The sequence below is a fragment of the Macaca thibetana genome, chromosome X, assembly GCF_024542745.1.
Source record: "Macaca thibetana thibetana isolate TM-01 chromosome X, ASM2454274v1, whole genome shotgun sequence".
Taxonomy (NCBI): domain Eukaryota; kingdom Metazoa; phylum Chordata; class Mammalia; order Primates; family Cercopithecidae; genus Macaca; species Macaca thibetana.
In genome coordinates this window covers 46,906,536-46,930,507 of record NC_065598.1, presented here as the reverse complement: position 1 = coordinate 46,930,507, position 23,972 = coordinate 46,906,536, and the positions used below count along the sequence as shown (strand labels likewise).

The window sequence follows — 23,972 nt, the reverse complement described above, 5'->3', positions numbered from 1 at the left end:
AACGGCTGAAAAAGGGGGCCTCTGTCTCTCATTGGGTAAGAAATGTTGTTTCTATCTCAACCAATCGGGCCTAGTAAGAAATGCTGCTGAAAAACTAAAAAGAGGGGCTAAAAAGCTAAGGGAATACCAAAACAACCAAATAAATTATTGGTTTAAAAATAAAATCATAGCATGAGTCATCCCATTCCTGGGTCCTCTCCTAGTAATATGCCAAGGACTAATGTTTTAATCCTGCCTAATTAACCTTTTTCAAAAATTTTTAACTGACAGAATCATGGCCATTTTGCAACCACCCATAAACATTTACAGATGGTGTTACTCCTGCAGTCAATCTGAGACCAAGAAACTCTCCGCCCCCCTGTCAGCAGGAAGTAGCCAGAAAGAACACGTCGCCCCCTCATCCTCTTATAACTATAGGGTCTGCAATGACAGAGCAGGAGCACCGTCACCTCCGACAAACACTGCCACTTTAAGTTCCAGCTCCCTTTCTAGCCTCATGAATTTCAAGGAAATCACTTTTATTCTAACTATAAGCAGCCAGAAAAGAGCAGACAGTAAAACACAGATAAGACAGCACAGGCACAGAGGGAGGCAGGAAGAAAGTCTCTTGGATAACTGCCGAACTTCACCCTCATACAAGGGGCCCCAGTAAAACTGGGGCCTTAATAAGCACATTCCTTTCCCTTCAGGTTCACTAAGATAGGGAAGCTAAAGACAGACTCAGGATGCCTGCAGCTGCAGAAAGATGTATTGGAACAGACACACAACTCTCCTTCCCAGATAAGCACAACACAGAGACACAGAAGCAGTCCAAGCCTCTGATAAACTCTCCCACCTTAAATCTTTGAAAACTCTTAGTCTGTAAGAGAGTGTGGCTCTGACCTAACTCAAAAGGGTCAGAAGTCCCTCCCAGGTTTAAAATAAATCTGTTGACTGTCTAGCCACCCTTCGTGTTTCTCTCCTCTTTAATTCTTACAGAGGCTGCAGTGAGCTATCATGCCACTGTACTCCAGCCTGGGTGACAGACCAAGACCCTGTCTCAAAAAAAAAAAAAAAAAAAAAAAAAAAAAAAAAAAAAAAAAAAAGGCCCGGTAAGGTGGCTCATGCCTGTAATCCCAGCACTTTGGGAGGCTGAAGAGGGTAGATCGCTTGAGGTGAGAAGTTCAGGACCAGACTGGCCAACATGGCAAAAACCCATCTCTACTAAAAATACAAAAATTGGTTGGGCATGGTGGCTCATGCCTGTAATCCCAGCACTTTGGGAGGCCGAGGTGCATGGATCACCTGAGGTTAGGAGTTCTCGACCAGCCTCGTCAACATGGTGAAACCCTGTCTCTACTAAAAATACAAAAAAATTAGCTGGGCATGGTGATGGATGCCTGTAATCCTAGCTACTTGGGAGGCTGAGGCAGGAGAATCTCTTGAACCCAGGAGGCGGAGGTTGCAGTGAGCCAAGATTATGCCATTGCACTCCAGCCTGAGCAACAAGAGCAAAACTCCGTCTCAAAAAAAAAAAAAAAAAAAAAAAAAAAATTGCTGGCCGTGGTGTCGGGTGGCTGTAATTGCAGCTATTTGGGAGGCAGAAGCAGGAGAATCACTGGAACCCAGGAGACACAGGCTGCAGTGAGCTGAGATTGCACCACTGCACTCCAGCCTGGGTGACAGAGTGAGACTCCACCCCCACCCCACCCCAAAAAAAAAAGCCAAAAAAAAAAAAAAAAAAAAAACCAGGGTCTTAAACTCTAGCTACAGTTCATGCCCCAATAGGGGACCTCTTCTTTCATGGACATCAGGCCTATCCTTGCTTGCACACACAGACCAGACTAAGCTCTCCAACATGAGTGGTGAGGAGCAGTCATATTGCCCTGGATTTCCTGCCGGCAGTCAGAGCTGGCTGTGTGCAGTTGCTGACACCTCTTGCTGCACCTGGATTAATGACCAACTTAGCTGGCTTGGCTTTGACCAGGAACCTGACTGTGGTCTATTCTCCAGGTGGATCTAATCATTCTACTTGATCATAGCCACAGTTATTCTTATCTGATGTCACTTAATACCAATAAAAAGGATTTCATCCATGCCCCTGTCACAGTACAATTAATTGGGACATCTGATAGAGTGGCCTGTGCTTTTCTTTTCTTTTCTTTTCTTTCTTTTTTTTTTTTTTTTGAGACAGAATCTTGCTCTGTCATCCAGGCTGTAGTGCAGTCGCACCATCTCGGCTCACTGCAACCTCTGCTTCCTGGGTTCAAGTGATTCTCCTGCCTCAGCCACCCAAGTAGCTAGGACTACAGGCGTGCGCCAGCATGCCTGCTGAATTTTTTTTTTTTTTGAGGCAGAGTTTTGTTCTTGTTGCCCAGGTTGGAGTGCCGTGGTGTGATCTCGGCTCACTGCAACTTCTGCCTCCTGGGTTCAAGCAATTCTCCTGCCTCGGCCTCCCAAGTAGCTGGGATTATAGGCGTCCGCCACCACGCCTGGCTAATGTTCTGTATTTTTAGTAGAGATGGAGTTTCACCATGTTGGCCAGGCTGGTCTCAAACTGCTGAGCTCAGGTGATCCACCCACCTCAGCCTCTCAAAGTGCTGGGATTACAGGTGTGAGCCACTGCACCCGACCTGGCCTGTGCTTCTTGAAAACAAATTCTTAGCTGGTTACCCAAAAGGCCAGGCAGTGCAGTTGTAGGGACCAGCTCTGCCATGATGCCATGGAGACCCTGCACATCTCCACGTGGGCAAAAGGCAAAGGCTTGCCTGAAGACTTGAGTCTTGGCAGAACGTCCTGTGATTTTTTTCCTGGAACTGGGCAAGACAAGCAGCCTGCTGAGGAGCCACCATGAGACAGTTTCTCATCAGCCTCCCTGGCTCTGGTGTGGTATCGGGCTTTTTACTTTGCCCAGACTTATATTTCAGCTGCAGGCTTCTGTGTAAGTCTATTACAAAACTGCTTGTGGTCGTTTTTGAGTTGGCCCTTCAATGTCACCTGGCCCCTCTGGTTCAGTGTCATCCTGTGGGACTAGGGATGTTGGAGCTGACACCTTGATGGTCTTACTGTCTCTTTAAACAATAAACTGTCTGAATGCAGTTGGGCCCACCATTTCTTTAGCGGCTGAATCCGTGGACACGTGACAAACCAGCCTAGCAACCACCTCCGCACCGTTGCTTAGGAACTGCTTGACCACTTGACACAAATGTGCAGAAATGCGAGGGAGGATACACTCTCGCACACTTTGACATTTTGATGAAACATCTTTCTAATGTCACCTCACCTTACAATTTTCCGCAGCAGTTTCCTGGGTCACATTGCCCTAATACATCAATACCCTTGAGCACTATGGAACTATGAACCATATTAGGACTGGAAACCTACTGGAAACTTGGATGTGGGGGGTTACTTAAGATATTCTAGGCCGGGGCGCGGTGGCTCAAGCCTGTAATCCCAGCACTTTGGGAGGCCGAGGCGGGCGGATCACAAGGTCAGGAGATCGAGACCACAGTGAAACCCCGTCTCTACTAAAAATACAAAAAAATTAGCCGGGCGCGGTGGTGGGCGCCTGTAGTCCCAGCTACTCAGGAGGCTGAGGCAGGAGAATGGCGGGAACCCGGGAGGCGGAGCTTGCAGTGAGCCGAGATCGCGCCACTGCACTCCAGCCTGGGCAACAGCGTGAGACTCCGTCTCAAAAAAAAAAAAAAAAAAAAAAAAAAAAAAAAAAAAAAAAAAAAAGATATTCTAAAAAGGAAGACAAGAAACCATAACTGTACTTTTACTAGGAAAAAAAAACAAAACTGCAGTGCAAAGAAATTAGTAATCAGTGTAACCTAAGAATGCAGATCACAGACATTTCACAGTAAAAAGGGTATTTGGAGATTAGTTAAGCCCAAAACCAAACTAAACCAAATGGGTACACAGTCTTGTATCTGTCATACAGGTCAGGAAACAGAAATACCGAACTGTGAAGTGACTTATCCAATATCTCACTTGTGCAGTTGAGACTGACAGTTTCCCTTTCTTCCACCAAAAATTGGGCTCCTTACACAAGCTGTGAGCAAACACGTACACCTACAACAAAGAATATGCTCTCAGTCTTTAGTTTGCAATTCTTTTCCCCTTTGAAAAGTTAAAAAAGCCTGTAATCCCAACACTTTGGGAGACTGAGGCAGGCAGATCGCTTGAGGCCAGGAGTTTGAGACCAGCCTGGACAACATAGTGAAAACCTCTCTCTACAAAAAAATACAAAAAAAAAAAAAAAAAAAAAATTGCTGGGTGTGGTGGCGCGTGCCTGTGGTCTTAGCAACTTGGGAGGCTGAGCTGGGAGGATCACTTAAGCCAGGGAGGTTGAGGCTGCAGTGAGCTGAGATCACATCACTGCACTCTAGCCTGGGCAACAGAGCAAGCCTCTGTCTCAAAAAGAAAGAAAGACAGAGACAGAGAGAGAAGGAAAGGAAGGGAAGGGAAGGGGAGGGGAGAAAGGAAGGAGGAAGGAAGGGAGAAAGGAAGAAGGAAGGAAGGAAGGAAGGAAGGAAGGAAGGAAGGAGAAGGGGGAAGGGAAGAAAGAAAAGTTAAAACATAATGTTGCATTAAGCAAAATCTTCAGGCAGGCCAACAGATGAAATTTTTCACTCTTATAGAAAGTATATGCCCTACATGGTGGTGTGTGCCTGTACTCCCAGCTACTCGGGAGGCTGAGTCAGGAGAATCACTTGAACCTGGGAAGTGGAGGTTGCAGTGAGCCGAGATCACACCACTGCACTCCAGCCTGGGTGACAGAGCCAAACTGTCTAAAAACAACAACAACAACAACAATAACAAAACAACAACAACAACAAAAAACAACAACAACAAAAAGAAAACATATGCCCTAAAAATGTGACTATCTGGGGTGCTCTGGGAATGTGGCAAATGCTAGTCTATAGCGCTGGTAGTTTTGAGGGTGCAATACTAGCATGCAAGTGATAGTCTTTCTCTCGGTACTCACACGAGAAGGGCATCACTTGCCTGTGTGCCACTGTGCCAGTGTTTGTAATGATTTCGCTTCTATGGCTGGCCACCCTCTCACTCCTGATCTCTGTTCTGAGGCCATCACCCCACCATTGCATGTTGCATATTCAGATGTCTCTCTGGGTTTGTAGAAGGATATTAGTAAGAGAATCAAATATTTATTTTCTTTGCAGTTTTTGATTATACACATTAATCACACTTATTGAACTACAAGTTACATGGCTACTTATAGTGAGTTACATAACAAACATAGTCTCAGTATTTGCATGAGAAGTAAAATACTAGAAAGCTCTGCCTTCTTGACCTGGCTTTAGTTTCTTTTCTGAGTTGCAATGTGGCTGTTTGAAAATATCCCTCCAATAACTGAATCACTTTGATTAAATTAAAGTGATAGCAATATGCTGATGTCTAACATGTTAACTTATATCTTTTTAAAGAAAATTAACTTTATTTCATAATTTATGTCCTTAAAAGAGAATGTTTGTGTAATCACAAAATGTTTTTCCAAGTTATTGGTTTCTTTGTTTGTTTTTTGTTTTTTTGTTTTTCCTTTCTATACTGGGGTCAGTACTACAAAAACAAAAGTTACTGAATTTTAGCTGAATACTACTGTTTGGTGGAAGCTCTGGGCCTGAAATCTGCTCTTCTGTTGTCCAAAGATGTGCTGGGCCAGGCATGGTGGCTCATGCCTGTAATCCCAGCTACCCAGGAGGCTGAGGCAGGAGGATCCCTTGAGCCCAGGAGTTTGAAGCTTCAGTGAGCTATGATTGCACCACTGCACTCCAGCCTGGATGACAGTGAGACTCTCTCTCCCTTTTTTTTTTTTTGAGACGGAGTCTCACACTGTCACAGGGGCTGGCATGCAGTGGCACAATCTCAGCTCAGTGCAACCTCTGCCTCCCGGGTTCAAGCGTTTCTCCTGCCTCAACCTCCCGAGTAGCTAGGATTACAGGTGCCGGCCACCACGCCCGGCTAATTTTTTGTATTTTTAGTAGAGATGGAGTTTCACTATGTTGGCCAGGCTGGTCTTGAACTCCTGACCTTGTGATCCGCCCACCTAGGCCTCCCAAAGTGCTGGGATTACAGGTGTGAGCCACCACGCATGCCCGGCATCTCTCTGTCTTTTTAAGAGTCAAGGTCTCAATCTCTGGTCCGGGCTGGAGTGCAGTGATGCAATCATAGCTCACTGCAGGCTTGAACTCCTGGGCTCAAGTGATCCTCCCACCTTAGCCTCCCTGAGTAGCTGAGACTGCACGTGAGAGCCACCACACCTTCCTTGTAGAGACAGGGGACTCACTAAGTTGTGCAGGCTGGTCTCAAACTCTGGGCCTCAAGTCATCCTCCTGTCTCAGCCTCCCAAAATGTTGGAAATGCAGATGTAAGCTACCTTGCTTGGCTCCTGTCTCTTAAAAAAAAAAAAAGATATACACCATGGAGGCTGAAAGAAACTGGGGAAGGTACCATCTGTCTCCTGCTGTGCCCATTAACTCCATCAGAGACAAATAAATGCATTTTTACTTACGTTTTAAAATGTGGGCCAGGAGTGATGGCTCACACCTTTAATCCTAGCACTATGAGAGGCCGAGGCCAGTGGATCACCTGAGGTCAGGAGTTTGAGACCAGCCTGGCCAACATGGTGAAACCCCATCTCTACCAAAAATACAAAAATTAGCCGGGCATGGTGGCGGGTGCCTGTAATCTCAGCTACTCAGGGGACTGAGGCAGGAGAATCACTTGAACCTGGGAGGTGGAGGTTGCAGTAAGCCGAGATCGCACCACTGCACTCCAGCCTGGGCAATAGAGTAAGTAAGACCCTGCCTCAAAAATAAATAGGCCGGGCGCGGTGGCTCACGCTTGTAATTCCAGTACTTTGGGAGGCCGAGGCGGGCAGATCACGAGGTCAGGAGATCGAGACCATCCTGGCTAACATGGTGAAACCCCATCTCTACTAAAAACACAAAAAATTAGCCGGGCGTGGTGGCGGGCGCCAGTAGTCCCAGCTACTCGGGAGGCTGAGGCAGGAGAATCACTTGAACCTGGCAGGTGGAGGTTGCAGTGAGCCAAGATCACACCACTGCACTCCAGCCTGGGTTACAGACTGAGACTCCATCTTAAATAAATAAATAAATAAATAAATAAATAAATGAATAAAATGTGCACCAATTTAAAGAAACATATTAAGTAAATAATGTTCATTTGGTACATGGATATGGCAAAAGTGATGGCTGTATTTGAAGTACTAAAGTCCTATGATGTCCTGGCTTGTCTCTTGTCCTGTGCATATGTTTTATGTGTGTGTCATATATAACATATATAATATGAAATACAAATATATTTTAATATATACCCTCCCTCCATGTTAAAACTAGGGAATTATGAAGAAAGTATCACAGTCTTTGGATTTCTTTTCTTTTCTGTGTTTTTTTTTTTTTTTTTTTTTTTTTTTTTTTGAGACAGGGTTGCACTCTGTCACTCAGGCTGGAGTGCAGTGGTGCAATCTCGGCCCACAGCAACCTCCACCTCCCAGGCTCAAGTGATCCTCCCACCTCAGCATTCCGAGTAGCTGGGACTACAGGTGCCTGCCACCACGCATGGCTATTTTTTTTTTTTTTTTTTTGGTAAAGACAGGATTTCGCCACGTTGGCCAGGTTGGTCTCAAACTCCTGACCTCAAGTGATCCGCCCACCTTGGCCTCCCAAAGTGCTGGAATTACAGGCGTGGGCCACCGCTCCTGGCTGAATTTTTCTTTTCCAAAAATGACATTTAGGACCGTAACCTTTTTTCCCCTCATGTCAGATGGGTAATGTGCTTGTGCTATAACAAGGTTGGAGGGAGGCACATCTCACACATGAGTGTGAAAACTGAACCACCACACTGATGAACCACAAAAGGGTGGTTGGCTACCATCTTTCTGAAACAGTGTATTGAGGAGTCAAAAGGAGAATTAGGCTATGAGTTTATACATCACACACCAACTTCAGAGAATGGGCTTTTGTGGCCATGGCTGTGTTTTGAGCACCACCTGGTTAGCAAGCTGGAACTCAAACCAGTTCTCTGAACTCCAGTGTTAGAGTGGCTTACACAATGCTACGTACTGAGAAAACCCTACGGGATGAGGAAAACATATGGTAATGGTAACAGAAATGGATTCATTCCAGTGTTCACACAATGCAAACATGCCAAAGGAAGGACTCAGCCTGAACATATTTCCATTGTGATGTAATTCTACAACTACAATCTAGTGTCTATACTTTTCTTTTTCTTTTTCTTTTTTTTTTTTTTTTGAGACTGAGTTTCGCTTTTGGTGCCCAGGCTGGAGTGCAATGCTGTGATCTCAGCCCACCGCAACTTCTGCCTCCTGGGTTCAAGCAATTCTAAGGGATGCCTCAGCCTCCCGAGTAGCTGGGATTACAGGCATGTGCTACCACGCCCAACTAATTTTGTATTTTTAGTAGAGATGGAGTTTCTCCGTGTTGGTAAGGCTAGTCTCGAACTCCTGACCTCAGATGATCCACCTGCCCTGGCCTCCCAAAGTGCTGGGATTACAGGCGTGAGCAACTGCACCCTGCCTTCTTCCTGCTTTTCTCACTCTGCGTTTCCTGCTGCTGTCGATGAAACTCAGCTTCTTATTTCCAGGCACTCTCAGAGTGAGGATCCACAGGAGGCTTTGATTCTCAGGACAGATAACCCCATCTTTCCTCTGGTTCTGACTTGTTTTTCTGTGTCCTTGTTACTGTGGTCATACCCAGAGAAGTAACATTTTGTCTTGCATTGTAAAAATCTCCACCTTTCCCCACAAAGGAATTTCAGCACAGTGGCTGTTTTAACAGATATGTTGCAGCACGTATCACATGTTCCCCTCCTGAGTCCTTGAAAGTAATTTTCAGCTTTTGATCGGCTACATTGTTCTTCCCAGCTACATTTTTGGGAAGTCCAGCCAAATAACTTGCTACTCTTTTAAAGATTCTAATGATAAAATGAAACAAAATACCCCCTTTTTATCATCACCCACAAAGCCCTAATGCGTGCAGCAAAGATTGTGAAATGGCCAGGGAATAATTTGTGAGACAGAAAGGATGGCTTTGTTGGCCAGGCATGGTGGCTCACGCCTAAAATCCCAGCGCTTTGGGAGGTCGAGAAGGGTGGATCACAAGGTCAGGAGTTCAAGACCAGCCTGGCATGGTGAAACCCTGTCTCTACTAAAACTACAAAAATTATCCAGGCGCAGTGGCAGGCATCTGTAATCCCAGCTACTCAGGAGGCTGAGGCAGGAGAATTGCTTGAACCCAGGAGGTGGAGGTTGCAGTGAGCCGAGATCATGCCACTGCACTCCAGCCTGGGCAACAGAGTAAGACTCCGTCTCAAAAAAAAAAAAAAAAGAAAAGAAAATATATTCTACGGGCCATGTGCGCTAGCTCATGCTTATAATCCCAGCAATTTGTGAGGCAGTAGGATCGCTTGGTCCTAGGAGTTCAAGACCAGCCTAGGCAATATGGCGAGACTATCTCTATTAAAAAAAAAAAAAAAAAAAAAAAAAAGAGGCTGGGCGTAGTGGCTCATGCCTGTAATCCCAGCACTTTGGGAGGCCGAGGCAGGTGGATCACCTGAGGTCGGGAGTTCGAGACTAGCCTGGCCAACATGGTGAAACCCCATCTCTACTAAAAATACAAAAATACCTGGGCGTGGTGGTGGGTGCCTGTAATCCCAGCTACTTGGGAGGCTGAGGCAGGAGAATCACTTGAACCCAGAAGAGGTTGTGGAGAGCTGAGATTGCACCACTGCACTCCAGCCTGGGTGACAGAGCAAGACTCCATCTAAAAAAAGAACGAGGCCGGGCGAGGTGGCTCAAGCCTGCAATCCCAGCACTTTGGGAGGCCGAGACGGGCGGATCACGAGGTCAGGAGATCGAGACCATCCTGGCTAACACGGTGAAACCCCGTCTCTACTAAAAAATACAAAAAAACTAGCCGGGCGGGTTGGCGGGCGCCTGTAGTCCCAGCTACTCGGGAGGCTGAGGCAGGAGAAAGGCGTAAACCCGGGAGGCGGAGCTTGCAGTGAGCTGAGATCCGGCCACTGCACTCCAGCCTGGGCGACAGAGCGAGACTCGGTCTCAAAAAAAAAAAAAAAAAAAAAAAAAAGAACGAGGCGAGGCGGGGCGTCTTGGGGTGGGGCGAGGCAAGGCGTTCTGCGCTTGTGGTCCCAAGTACTCTAGAGGCTGCGGTGGGAGGATCGCAAAAAATACAACCCTGTACATGAACATTCATAGCAGCTTTATTTGTAATAGCCACAAAGTGAAACAGCCCAAATGCCTTTTCAACATTAGGGATGAATGTTTATCTCTGTGATATATCCATACTATGGAACAGTGCTCAGCAATACAAAGGAGCAAACCCTTGATACATACAACGATTTGGATGGATTTCCACGGGATTATGCTGAGTGAAAAAGCCAATCTGAAAAAATTGCGTATTGTATTATTTATTTTCTACAATAATCCTGAAATAAGAAAATAGAGATTAGGTGCTGCGAGGGATTAGGGTGGTGGAGAAGGTAGGTGTCTGTTCCGTTTATAAAGGGGTAGCACAAGGGAGCTTTATGGGGATGGAAGCCTTCTCTGTCTTGAATGTGGTGGTGGTTACAGGTGAAATAACTGAATGGAATTAAACTCACACAAATAAGTGCACATAAAACTGGTGAAATCTGAATACACTCTGGATTGCACCGACGTCAATATCCTGGTTTTGACGTGGTACTATAGTTATGCCGGATGCTACCAATTGGGGAACTGAGTGAAGAGTGCATGGCTTCTCCCTTATAATTTTTGTTACCACTGCATGTGAATCTATACTTATTTTAAAACAAAAAGTTAAAAATCAAAATAAATAATGAAAGGAATGAATTATAACCTATTGAATAAAATGGAAAACCGTGAGTCCATACTGCCATAAATTAATGAATAAGTGGAAAGTTTGATGAGGAATGGGATATTGACGTAGCCTCAAAGTACCTCCCAACTCTGAACTGAAATAGGAAAATAATAACTTTAAAATAGAGAAACATGGCAGATACTGCCTTAACGAAAGAATCAAAGTGAATATCACCAGTATTCAAATCATGTGCCACCTCATAGGCTGAAATGAGAAGGGCACAACATTGCCTCTGTCATCTTCCTATCCAAGATGAGAACCTGAGGATGGCGGGAAGGGCTGGTGGTCAGGGGCCTGGAGTGGCGGTTGCACTTAATCTCAGCTGCTGGCACCATGTCCTGCGTTTTGGTGCCTTACCATGTGAAAGGCACCATAGCCCTGCAGGTGGGTGACGTGCAGACCTCCCAAGGCTGGCCTGGCATGCTGGTCATTGATGTCATCTTCCCCTGAGTCACTCCCCTCAAGGAGATCATGTTTAAGAATTACTACACAGCGGCCGGGCACGGTGGCTCACGCCTGTAATCACAATACTTCGGGAGGCCGAGGCAGGTGGATTCCCTGAGGTCGGGAGTTCAAGACCAGTCTGACCAACATGGAGAAACCCCGTCTCTACTAAAAATACAAAATTAGCTGGGGTGGTGGCGCATGCCTGTAATCCCAGCTACTCGGGAGGCTGAGGCAGAAGAATTGTTTGAACCTGGGAGGCGGAGGTTGTGGTGAGCCGAGATCGTGCCATTGCACTCCAGCCTGGGCAAAAAGAGTGAAACTCCGTCTCAAAAAAAAAAAAAAAAAGAATTACTACACAGCTTTTTAGAGCATCCGTGTCTGTCAGCACACCTCAGCACACACATCAGCCAAGTGGGTGACTTGACTACGGGACTACTCTCTGATGCCTGACCCACACAGTGAGGAAGGAGCCCAGGAATATGTGTCGCTGTTCAAGTATCAGATACTGTGTGATATGGCCAGAGTATCGGAGCTATGCCTGATTCTGCAGCAACCATCACCACTGTGGCTGTCTTTCACAGTGGAGGAGCTGCAGATCTATCAGCAGGGACCAAAGAGCCCCTCCGTGATCTCCCCCAAGTGGCTCTCTCCCCCAGTGCCCTGGGAGCAACCTGCACTCCTCTATGAGGGGCTCCCAGACCCCAGCAGGCTATCCTCCAAGGTGCAGCAGATGTGGGCACTGACAGAGATGATCCGGGCCAGTCACACCTCCGCAAGGATCGGCCACTTTGATGTGGATGGCTTTTATGACCTGAACTTGCTCTCCTACACTTGAATGGTGGCTCCTAGCCAAGATATTGGCCTTTCTGTGCCCACTCAGACTTGTTTGGGCCACCAGAGGCCAAAGTGTGTTTACTGTGCATTCCAAGTGTTGCCTGCATGCCTGTTCTGTCTGGGCGATGTTCACAGATTCAAGATTCTCAGGGACTTACTGTGTTGCTTCAGCATGAGCTCCTGGCAGGGGGGCGCTCTGTCTTCGCCTGGCTGCAGCTCATTTCTTCCTTCTACCCAAAAACACTTTAGTCAGTTGTACTTACTAAGAATCCCTGAGTGCCCTCTGCCCCTCTTGCCAACATGCACACTCCCGTCTTCTGCCTGCTCCCTCACCTCAGTGCAGTTGAGTTGGGCTGACGTACTAGAACGTGTTCCATGTATTGTCCTCCATTAACTCAGGACAACCATTAAGTGATGCAGGCTGCTCTTCCTTCATGTGAGAAAACCTTGTTTCCCTCTGGTTCTTCCTGGCTCCGCCCCTGGTGGCTATTATGAAGTAGTGCTGCTGTATGTCTTGGACCTGGAAAACTGGACATGTGTGAGACTCAACAGTTTTCTTGGGGGAGTTCAGTGACCTTTTGGTGGTCACCTTCTGCTCTCATCCATGAGTTCTTACATAGCCCCACTCAGCTGCTTCTGAAAGGGTGATGAAGCAGTAGTCCTCAGTGTGTGTGAGTGAAGAGGACCTTGTGGTGGCAGGGACCATGCTTCATTCATGGTTGTGTCCTCAGCCCAGGGCCTGGTATGCAGCAAGATCAATAAATACTTATGGAAGGAGAAAAAAAAAAAAAAAAAAAAAAGAAGAAGATGCAGAACCTGACCTAGCCACGAGGAAACATCAGACAAACCCAAACTGAGGGACATGCTACAAAATAACAGGCTTCTAACCTTCAAAAGTATTAGCTCCTAAAGTGCTAGAATTACAAATGTGAGTCACCATGCCTGATTAAAGGACATTATTGAGATAAGTGATAAAACTTGAATGGGGTTTGAGGATTATGTGGTAACAACATATTACATTGTTTCCTGATTTTGATGGCTATATTTTGGTTATATAAGAGAATGTTTTTTTTTTTTTTTTTTTTTTGAGAGGGAGCCTCCCTCTGTCACCTATGTTGGAGTGCGGTGGTGTGATCTTGGCTCACTGCAACTTCTGCCTCCCAGGTTCAAGTGATTATCCTGCCTCAGCCCCCTGAGTATCTAGGACTGTAGGTGCCCGCCACCTCACCTGGCTAATTTTTGTATTTTTAGTAGAGATGGGGTTTCACCATGTTTGGCCAGGCTGGTCTTGAACTCCTAACCTCAGGTGATCTACCCACCTCCGCCTACCAAAGTGCTGGGATTACAGGCATGAGCCACTGCGCCTGGCCACCATTCTTATTTGTAGGAAATACACATTAAAGCATTCAGGGATGATCAGGCCTCAGGTTAACAACTTAATTTTTTTTTTTCAACCCAAAAAGTATGTGACTAAGCACCTTAACTTTAAGTGGTTCAGAGAGAAAAGTTATGTGTACTATACCTGTGACTTTTCTGTAAGTTTGGGATTGTTTTAAAGTAATATATTTTAAAATACCAACCAAGGTTATCTGTACACATTTTTTTTTTTTTTTTTTTTTTTTTTTTTTTGAGAGGTAGTTTCACTCTTTCTCCCAGGCCAGAGTGCAGTGGTGCAATCTCAGCTCACTGCAACCTCTGCCTCCCGGGTTCAAGCAATTCTCCTGCCTCAGCCTCTGGAGTAGCTGGGATAACAGACCCCTGCAGCCACACCCAGATAATTTTTATATCTTTAGTAGAGATGGGGTTTCACCATGTTGGTCAGGCTGGTCTCAAACTCCTGGCCTCAAGTGATCCACCCTCCTTGGCTTCCCAAAGTGTTGGAATTACAGGCATGAGCCACTGTGCCCAGCTTACTTAAGGTTTTGTACAGAGACTGGTACAATAAATGTTAATATGTCCACCGTCTAGATTTAATAATTTTTATTTTTATTTTTATTTTTTTTTTTATTTTTTTTTTTTGAGACGGAGTCTCGCTCTGTCACCCAGGCTGGAGTGCAGTGGCCTGATCTCAGCTCACTGCAAGCTCCGCCTCCCGGGTTCACGCCATTCTCCTGCCTCAGGCTCCCGAGTAGCTGGGACTACAGGCGCCTGCCACCTCGCCCGGCTAAGTTTTTGTATTTTTAGTAGAGACGGGGTTTCACTGTGTTAGCCAGGATGGTCTCGATCTCCTGACCTCGTGATCCGCCCGTCTCGGCCTCCCAAAGTGCTGGGATTACAGGCTTGAGCCACCGCGCCCGGCCAATTTAATAATTTTTAAAATGTCACAAGGCAAAATTTTCCAGACTGAGCACTGGGGTCATGTGAGGCCCAGCAAATAAAAATAATGTGCCCAAGGCCATACAGTCAGCCAGCTGTGACAGAGCTTCACTTTGAACCTTGGCAGTTTGGCTCCAGAATCTTAATTACTACATGAAACTGCCTCTGCACAGATATAAGGAAATGTTTATATGATTTAATTTCAATCATGTGTCTGTATATGACTTACAGTCTTTTCTGTACTTTTTCTTGCAAGGTTACATTTTTTTTTTTTTTTTAGATGGAGTCTCGCTCTTGTTGCCCAGGCTGGAGTGCAATGGTGCAATGTCAGCTCACTGCAACCTCTGCCTCCCGGGTTCAAGCGATTCTCCTGCCTCAGTCTCCCAAATAGCTGGGATTACAGGTGCTCGCCACCATGCCTGGCTAATTTTTTGTATTTTTAGTAGAGACAGGGTTTCACCATGTTGGCCAGGTTGGTCTGTAAGTCCTGACCTCAGGTGATTCGCTGCCTGGGCCTCCCAAAGTGTTGGGATTACAGGCGTGAGCCACTGTGCCTGGCCTCCAACCGTTTGAAAGTAAGTTGCAGACAACAATCCCCTTCAATTCTAAATTCTTCAGCATGCATCTCCTAAAAGTAAGTACATTCTCTTACTTTATCATGTTATGTTTACACACCTAAGACAATTAGCAATAATTCCCTAATATCACTTAATATCCAGTCCATATTTAATTTTCCCCAGTTGTCCCATACATCTTTTATAACTTTTTTAAAAGACAAGATTCAGTCCAGGCTCATTTATTCCATACACATGCACCTCTTTAGTCTCTTAAACTAAAACAGTGTGTTCGTTTTAAATATGCCAATCCCCAGCATTTAAAGATCCCTGTAATCCCAGCATTTTGGGAGGCCAAGGCGGGAGAATCACTTGACATCAGGAATTTGAGATCAGCCTGGACAGCCTAGTGAGACCCTCCCATCAATCTCTACAAAAAAAAAATAAATAAATAAAAAATAAAAATAATTAGGCAGGCATGGTGGCAGTATTTGTTTTGTTTTGTTTTTGAGACAGGGTTTCAGCCTGTCACCCAGGCTTGAGTGCAGCAGTGCAATCTTAGCTCACTGTAGCCTTGGCCTCCCAGACTCAGATGATCCTCCCATCTCAGCCTCCCGAATAGCTGGGACTACAGGGGTACACCACCACGTGTGGCTAATTTTTGGTATTTTTTTGAAAGGACGGGGTCTCACTATGTTGTTGACAATGTCATTTGACTCATCTTTTAACTTTTTCCTTGAAGAAGACAAAATGCCACCATCAGGCATGGTGGCTCATGCCTGTAATCCCAGCACTTTGGGAGGCCGAGGCTGGCAGATCACTTGAACCCAGGAGTTCCAGACCAGCCTGGGCAACATAGCAAGACCACCTCTCGATTATAACATTATTACTTTTTAAAAAATGCCATCAGTTCATGTATTTAGACAACTTTATCACTATTGCTCAGAGGAAAAGCCTGTCTTGGTCTAGCAGAATTCCACAGGACATTCTTTTATTTGGTAAAGTGGGAAATTCTAGGATCTGGTAGCGCATTAATCTAATTACTAAAATGATACCACTCATACCAGCTTGGATTAGTAACTTTTCAAGTAATTTGGAAACAAACAAACAAACAAAAAGCCCATTTAACACTGAAAGTGAAAATAATTCCAACTTTGTTTCACTTGAAGCAAGTTTCACTTGAAGCAACACAATCCTGTTGTGTTGCCAGTGTCCACTTTGTAGCTTTTTGCTAATCAACAAAGCCATCCTTTCTGTCTCACAAACTGTTCCCTGGCCATTTCACAATCTTTGTTGCAAGCATTAGGGCTTTGTGGGTGATGCTAAAAAGGGGATGTTTTGTTTCATTTGATCATTAGGACCTTCAAAAGAGTAACAAGTTATTCTGCTGGGATTCCCAAAAATGTAGCTGGGAAGAACAATGTAGCCGATCGAAAGCTGAAAATTACTTTCAAGGACTCAGGAAGGGAACATGTGGTACGTGCTGCAAGATATCTGTTAAAACAACCACCGTGCTGAAATTCCTTTGTGGGGAAAGGTGGAGATTTTTACAAATGCAAGACAAAATGTTACTTCTCTGGGTATGACCACAGTAACAAGGACACAGAAAAATAGGTCAGAACCAGAGGAAAGATGGGGTTATCTGTCCTGAGAATCAAAGCCTCCTGTGGATCCCCACTCTGAGAGTGCCTGGGAATAAGAAGCCGAGTTTCATCGACAGCAGCAGGAAGCACAGAATGAGAAAAGCAGGAAGAAAGTTCTAGTAGCCGCAGAAGTTAGTTGCTTTGACCATAGGCATGATACCAGAATTTCAGAAGTGACAGAAAAAGCAGGCAGACAGATGGCAGAGATGTTTGCTGGAACCCTCAAGCCCTAAGGAAGAGTCTTGATTATGTTATCATCGCTTCTGAACACTTTAGCAACCACAGCTCAGTCTGTGAGGAAAAGCCCTGCTGGCCCTTGAGACTGGTGTGAGGGACTGTCCTGCTCTGGGAAATGCGGGAGGGCTAAATCGGAAAAGCCCAGGCGGGGTGTCCAATCTGGGCCATATTGGAAGAAGAAGAATTGTCTTGGGCCACACATAAAATACACTAACACTAATGATAGCTGATGAGCTAAAAAATAAATGGCAAAAACATCTCGTAATGTTTTAAGAAAGTGTAGGAATTTGTGTTGGGCCTCATTCAAAGCCGTCCTGGGCCGCATGTGGCCCAGCTTGTGCACAAGCTTGGCCTAGGGGGTCTTGGTGAGATAAAAGCTGTGATGGGGCTTTGAAACTCAAAGCATCATTTTTCATAGTTGTTTTGGAGGGTAACCAATTAGCATTTTCTGCGTGGTTGTTTGGGCATCACAAGAAAAGGACTTCTGAGAAAGCCCCGGCTCCTGGGACAACAGTACAGGTAGCGCTTTCAACCTCCAGCCTCTGCAATGCACAAGGAGAGAACAATCGTGCTTCCTGTTGGCCAACATGACACCTTTATCGTGGCCCGTGAGTCACAGAGGGACTCGGGCCCTGTCTGGCTCCTTCTTAGAATGTGCATTTTCACGGCTCATGCGGCAGGTGCTGGTGAAACTGGCCCCTTCTCCGGGGAGCATTGATGCATTTCTAATACCAGGATGAAATCCAGTGCCAGGCCATGGAGACAAGCGACTTCTGAAATGCTGGTGTCCTGCAGATGTAGAGGCCTGAATCTAGTTTTTTTTTTTTTTTTTTTTTTAAGAGACAGGGCCCAGCTATGTCACCCAGGCTGGAGTGCAGTGGTGCAAACTTGGCCTACTGCAGCCTCAACCTCTTGGGCTCAGGCAATAATTCTCCCACCTCAGCCTCCCAAGTAGCTGGGACTACAGGCAAATGTCACCATGCCTGCCTAATTTTTAAATTTTTTATAGAGACAGGGTCTCACTATGTTGCCTAAGCTGGTCTTGAACTCCCGGTCTCAAGCAATCCTCTCACCTTGGCCTCCCAAATCATTAGTATTACAGTTGTGAGCCACGACACCCAGCCAGGATCTGAATCTATAATTCACTATCCTAGTTGTGACACCAGGAAGCCTCAGATTTGTCATGTCAGAGTCTGTGTGGCCATCTGGTTTAATGGGGCTGATGAAGATGCTTCTTAGCAGTTCTTAAATTCCCATGATGAGATGTTAGAAATCGAGGCCCTCAAAGAGTTGTCCCCAACAAGAATAGGACAACCCAGTGTCTCACCAAAAAATTTCCTCCAGACTCATTTAAATACAGAAGCTGAGCTGGGTGTGGTGGCTCACATCTCTAATCCCAGCACTTTGGGAGGCTGAAGGGGGTGGATGACCTGTCGTCAGGAGTTCGACACTAGCCTGGCCAATGTAGTGAACCCCTGTCTCTATTAAAAATACAAAAATTGGCTGGGTGCAGTGGCTCATGCCTGCAGTCCCAGCACTTTGGGAAGCCAAGGTGGGTGGATCACCTGAGGTCAGGAGTTCAAGACCAGCCTAGCCAACGTGATGAAACCCTGTCTTTACTAAAAATACAAAAATTAGCCTGGCATGGTGGCGGGTTCCTATAGTCCCAGCTACTTGGGAGGCTGAGGCAGGAGAATCTCTTGAACCCAGGAGGCGAGGTTGCAGTGAGCCAAGATTGTGCCACTGTACTCCAGCCTGGGTGACAGAGCAAGACTCTATCTCAAAAAAACAAAAAACAAACAAACAAAAAAACAAAAACAAAAAACAAAATTAGCCTGGCATGGTGGCAGGGCACCCTGTAGTCCCAGCTACTCGGGAGGCTGAGGCAGAAGAATTGCTTGAACCCAGGAGGCAGAGGTTGTAGTTAGCTGAGATTGCACCACTGCACTCCAGCCCAGGCAACAGAGAGAGACTCTGTCTCAAAAAAAAAAAAAAAAAAAAAAAGAAAGAAAAAAAAGAAAGAAAAGAAAAGAAAAGAAAGAAAACAACGGAAGCTGGCCGGGCACAGTGGCTCAAGCCTGTAACCCTAGCAATTTAGGAGGTGGAGGTGGAAGATTGTTTGAGCCCAAGGGTTCAAGACCAGCCCGCGCAAAGTAGTGAGACCATATCTTTACAAAAAATTTAAAAATTGGCTGGGCAAGGTGGTGCATGCTTGTAGTCGCAGCTATTCAGGAGGCTGAGGTGGGAGGATCCTTTAAGCCTGGGAGATGAAGGCTGCCGTGAGCTGTGATTGTGCCCCTGTCCTCCAGCCTGTGTGACAGAGTGAGACCCTGTCTCAAAAACAAAAGAACAAAGCCCCAGCCTGATGGCAGTGCTTAAAGGACAGGGTCAATGCAGACAGGCATGTCTACATCACCATGAACAGCTCATGGGGGTGGTGGGAGGAAGTACATGCTGAGGTCATCTTTTCCTGAAGTAATCACTTGTTTGTTCCAGAAAAGGTTAAAATGAGTCATCTCTCTCCCAGTGTGTCCTCCCCCAACCTCCTCCACAGCTTTTCTGATTCTGGAACAGAAACAATAGCGGAGTTATCACAGTCACGAATAATTGATGGTCGCAAAATCATGATCATCAACATAAGATCATTTATATTTTAAAATGTGATTCACCAAAATGAGTAAAACATGCATACACAGGGTCAACAGAGGTTGCCATAGAAACGGTCAGCCATATTGCGCCGAGTTTTATTGCTTGTCGTTGCTTGGAAGCGCATTCACTGCAATTCTCAGTCTTCCCAGAATACTAAAACACACACACGCACACACACAGTCTAGACACAGTCAAGTGAGTGTCACGTTCCTATAAAATTTAGGTTATGCTGTTATTTCATTTGTGCTCTTGGAACCATGAAAACTCAGAGCTACAGGAGCTCTCTGTTCAGAGGATCATTCAATTTATTACTTTTACAGCTGTAGAGAATGAGATCAAGGCCAGAAATGGAGGTTAGGAGGAGGGCTCTGACCGGAACCCAAATATTCTCCTTTTCCTGAGAGCAAGATGGTATGGAAGAGACACTGGAGAAATGCGACCTTCAGACCAAGGAAAGACTCAGTGACGTTTGAGAATGATGTCTGTGACATATAAAGCACCTCTTTCAGGACATTATGGAGTTCTGGGATGTGAATTGTTCCTTTATCTCTGATTCACTCATCTAAATGCTTTAAGAGTGCAAATATCACTTTTTGAAGCTATACTTTCAGTGAAAGTGTTAAGTGAATGCTGCAGTTTTTAAAATTGTGCTTCCAAAATAGACACATAACTCCTGATTGCTTGGGAATACTCACAAAATTCTAACTTAGAAAAACAACCAAACATATTTTCCATAAATCCTACTCAGGAGACTGTTGGAGGAAAAGCGGGGGAAGGGAGCAGACGGAATGCTAGAAGAGTGAGAGAAACGAGAAACATCACAGCAGTCCAATAAGAAATTAAAGATGGCAGCCAGGAGCAGTGGCTCATGCCTGTAATCCCAGCACTTTGGGAGGCCGAGGCAGGCGGATCATTTGAGGTCAGGAGTTCCAGACCAGCCTGGCCAACATGGTGAAACTCTGTTTCTACTAAAAATACAAAAATTAGCTGGGCATGGTGGCGAGCGCCTGCAATCCCAGCTACTTGGGAGGCTGAGGCAGGAGAATCGCTTGAACCCAGGAGGCAGAGGTTGCAGTGAACCAAGATTGCACCACTGCATTCGGGCCTGGGTGACAAGAGCTTAACTCTGTCACGAAAAGAAAAAAAAAAAAAAGAAGAAGAAGAAATTAAAGATGTCTCTTCTTCCCTCAAAAAGTTCTCTGGAGCAAGGTGCAGTGGCTCACACCTGTAATCCCAGCACTCTGGGAGGCTGAGGCAGGCAGATCACCCTAGGTCAGGAGTTCAAGACCAGCCTGGCCAACATGTTGAAACCCTGTCTCTACTAAAAATACAAAAAAAAAAAAAAAAAAAATTAGCTGGGTGTGGTAGTGGGCGCCTGTAATTCCAGCTATTAGGGAGGCTGAGGCTGGAGAATCACTTGAACCTGGGAGATGGAGGTTGCAGTGAGCTGAGATTATGCCACTGCACTCCAGCTCGGGCAACACACCAAACTCCGTCAAAAAAACAAACAAACAAACAAACAAAACAAAAAAGAAAACAAAAAAAAAAACCTCTCTGGAGCAAGGTACAGTGGCTCACACCTGTAATCACAGCACTTTGGGAGGCTGAGGCAGGAGGATTGCTTGAGCCCAGGAGTTCGAGACCAGGTTGGGCAACAGAAGGAGACCCTGTCTCTACAAAAATAAAAAACTAACCGGATGTTTTTTTGTACAGGCACACACCTGTAGTCCTAGGTACTCAGGAGGCTGAGGTGGGACGATTGCTTGAGCCTGGCAGTTGTTGTCAAGCCTGCAACTGTGATTGTGCCTGGATAACAGAGTGAGAGACTCTGTCTCAATCAAACAAACAAACAAACAAACAAACAAACTCCCTGGAGAACATAGCAGCTGTGGACTCAGTGCACTCTCTCCTTGCATGCTCAGATCCCTTTGCTGCCATTAGGGCTTTAGATGTAGTCAACGACAAGTAACACATGCACTGAATATATTTCCTTGTTATCTATTTAATTCAGTAAATCCCATCAAAGTAGCCTCCTTGCTGGGGTCTGATGCTACTGAGCAGTTCTCTGTTGTATCATCTCCAAGTTTCTGTTGCAGCTTTTTCTTTTTTTTTTTGAGACGGAGTCTTGCTCTGTCGCCCAGGCTGGAGTGCAGTGGTGCAATCTTGGCTCACTGCAAGCTCCGCCTCCCAGGTTCATGCCATTCTCCTGCCTCAGCCTCCCGAGTAACTGGGACTACAGGCGCCTACCACCATACCCAGCTAATTTTTTGTATTTTTAGTAGAGATGGGGTTTTGCCATGTTAGTCAGGCTGGTCTCAAACTCCTGACCTCAAGTGATCTGCCCACCTCAGCCTCCCAAAGTGCTGGGATTACAGGTGTGAGCCACTGTGCCCGGCCTCTGTTGCAGCTTTCAGCTGTTTTAACATCAGAAGAGATGTAAGCTTTGGAATATGATTATTACAAACTCCATTCTCCAAATACAAAAAATAATCTTTTTAGCTTATTTTCTTGTCAGCGTTCACCTGAACGCTGGCAATTTCCACAACAGCACAATCTGAGGCTCTTGGTGTTTCTATGTCCTGTAAAAATGGGGAGGCAGTCCTGTGGCCTTGGTGGTTACGGGAAGTAGGAATGGAAACATAGATGAAATACATTGTAGCAGTCAAAGCAGGTGATGTTCTCTCTTTGCTCTAGCAACAGAATAACAACCTCCAGTTTTTCCATTCTGGATTAAGACAAAGAGCTACTGCAAATAGCTGAAATTTGAAAACAAAAATCCTGGAGAAAGTCAGTTAGTTTTGCTAAACTGGTTGCTTTCAAACCTCATGCCAGAACCACCAATAAAGTAGCAATCCCAGCAAATTCACAACATCTGCTGCCTTGCCCATCCTGTGATGGAATGCCCTTCACAAGCTAAGATGTCATTAATCCCACCATGGCAGGGTAGAAGGAGGTAAAGCTAAAGAATAAGATGATCTAGAGCAGGGGTTCCCATCCCTGGTCCGTGGGTGGGTACCAGTCCATGACCTGTTAGGAACCAGCCACACAGCAGGAGGTGAGTGGTGGGTGAGCTAGCATTACCGCCTGAGCTTTGCCGCCTGTCAGATCAGTGGCAGCAGTGGATTCTCATAGGAATTCGGACCCTATTGTGAACTGTGCAGGTTCTCCTTATGAGAATCTAATACCTGATGATCTGTCACTGTCTCCCATCAGCCCCAGATGGGACTGTCTAGTTGCAGGAAAACAGGCTCACGGCTCCCACTGATTCTACATTACAGTGAGTTGTATAATTATTTCATTATATATTACAATGTAATAATAATAATGGAAATAAAGTGCACAATCATGCGATGACTTGAATCATCCTGAAACCATCCCCCTCCAACCCCTGGTCTGTGGAAAAATCATCTTCCGTGAAACCGGTCCCTGGTGCCAAAAAGGTTGGGGACTGCTGATCTAGAATAACTAACTGGTTTCTAAAGAGTTGACCCTACTCACATGGCTCACCCCTTTGAATAATAGAAATACACTTCTTTTCTAAAAAAAAATTTTTTTATTGGCCGGGTGCGGTGGCTCACGCCTGTAATTCCAGCACTTTGGGAGGCCGAGGCGGGCAGATCACAGGGTTAGGAGATCAAGACCATCCTGGCTAACACAGTGAAACCCCATCTCTACTAAAATACAAAAAATTAGCCAGGCATGGTGGCAGCCGCCTGTAGTCCCAGCTACTCGGGAAGCTGAGGCAGGAGAATGGCGTGAACCTGGGAGGCAGAGCTTGAGGTGAGCCAAGATCGTGCCACTACACTCCAGCCTGGGCGACGGAGCGAGACTCCGTCTCAAAAAAAAAAATAAATAAAATAAATTATTTTTATTTTTTGAGACAGGGTTTCACTCTATCACCCAGGATGGCGTGCAGTGGCACCATCTCGGCTTGTGGCAGTCTAGAATCTCCTGGGCTCAAGCAATCCTCCTGGCTCAGCCTTCCAAGTAGCTGGGACTACAGATGCACCTCAGCACAGCTGGTAATTTTTTTTTTTTTTTGTAAAGGTGAGGTCTCACTATGTTGCCGAGGCTGGTCTCCAACTCCTGGGCTCAAGGGATCCACCTGCCCCTCCCAAAGTGCTGGGATTACAGGCATGAGCCATCATGCCTGGCTCACATTTCCTTTTACTTTTTTAAGCTTACATATAATCATATTCATTAGGAGAACTGAAAAGTAGTTTCTTTTTCTGGAAACAAATAAAATTGCTTTTAGGTACATGTTAGAAGCGACACAGTAGAAAGGGTGTGGCGCTGGAGAGAAGACCTAGCTAAAGATACCCCTTACATGCTACATGACCTTGGGCGAGATGCCCAACCTCCCAAGTGACTGC

General features: G+C 45.7%; 1 protein-coding gene, 1 non-coding gene and 1 pseudogene across 2 annotated transcripts in view; 2 read left to right on the top strand and 1 right to left on the bottom strand.

The window, feature by feature from the left end:
* Positions 1 to 23,972, top strand: part of NDUFB11 (NADH:ubiquinone oxidoreductase subunit B11) — a 477,292-nt gene that overhangs the window by 339,113 nt on the left and 114,207 nt on the right. The window lies entirely within an intron of this gene.
* LOC126947058 (small nucleolar RNA U13) lies at positions 7,783 to 7,886 on the bottom strand. The gene has a single exon (XR_007722905.1). It is a non-coding gene; the product is annotated as a small nucleolar RNA U13 (small nucleolar RNA).
* Positions 11,253 to 12,355, top strand: LOC126945628 (nicolin-1-like; annotated as a pseudogene).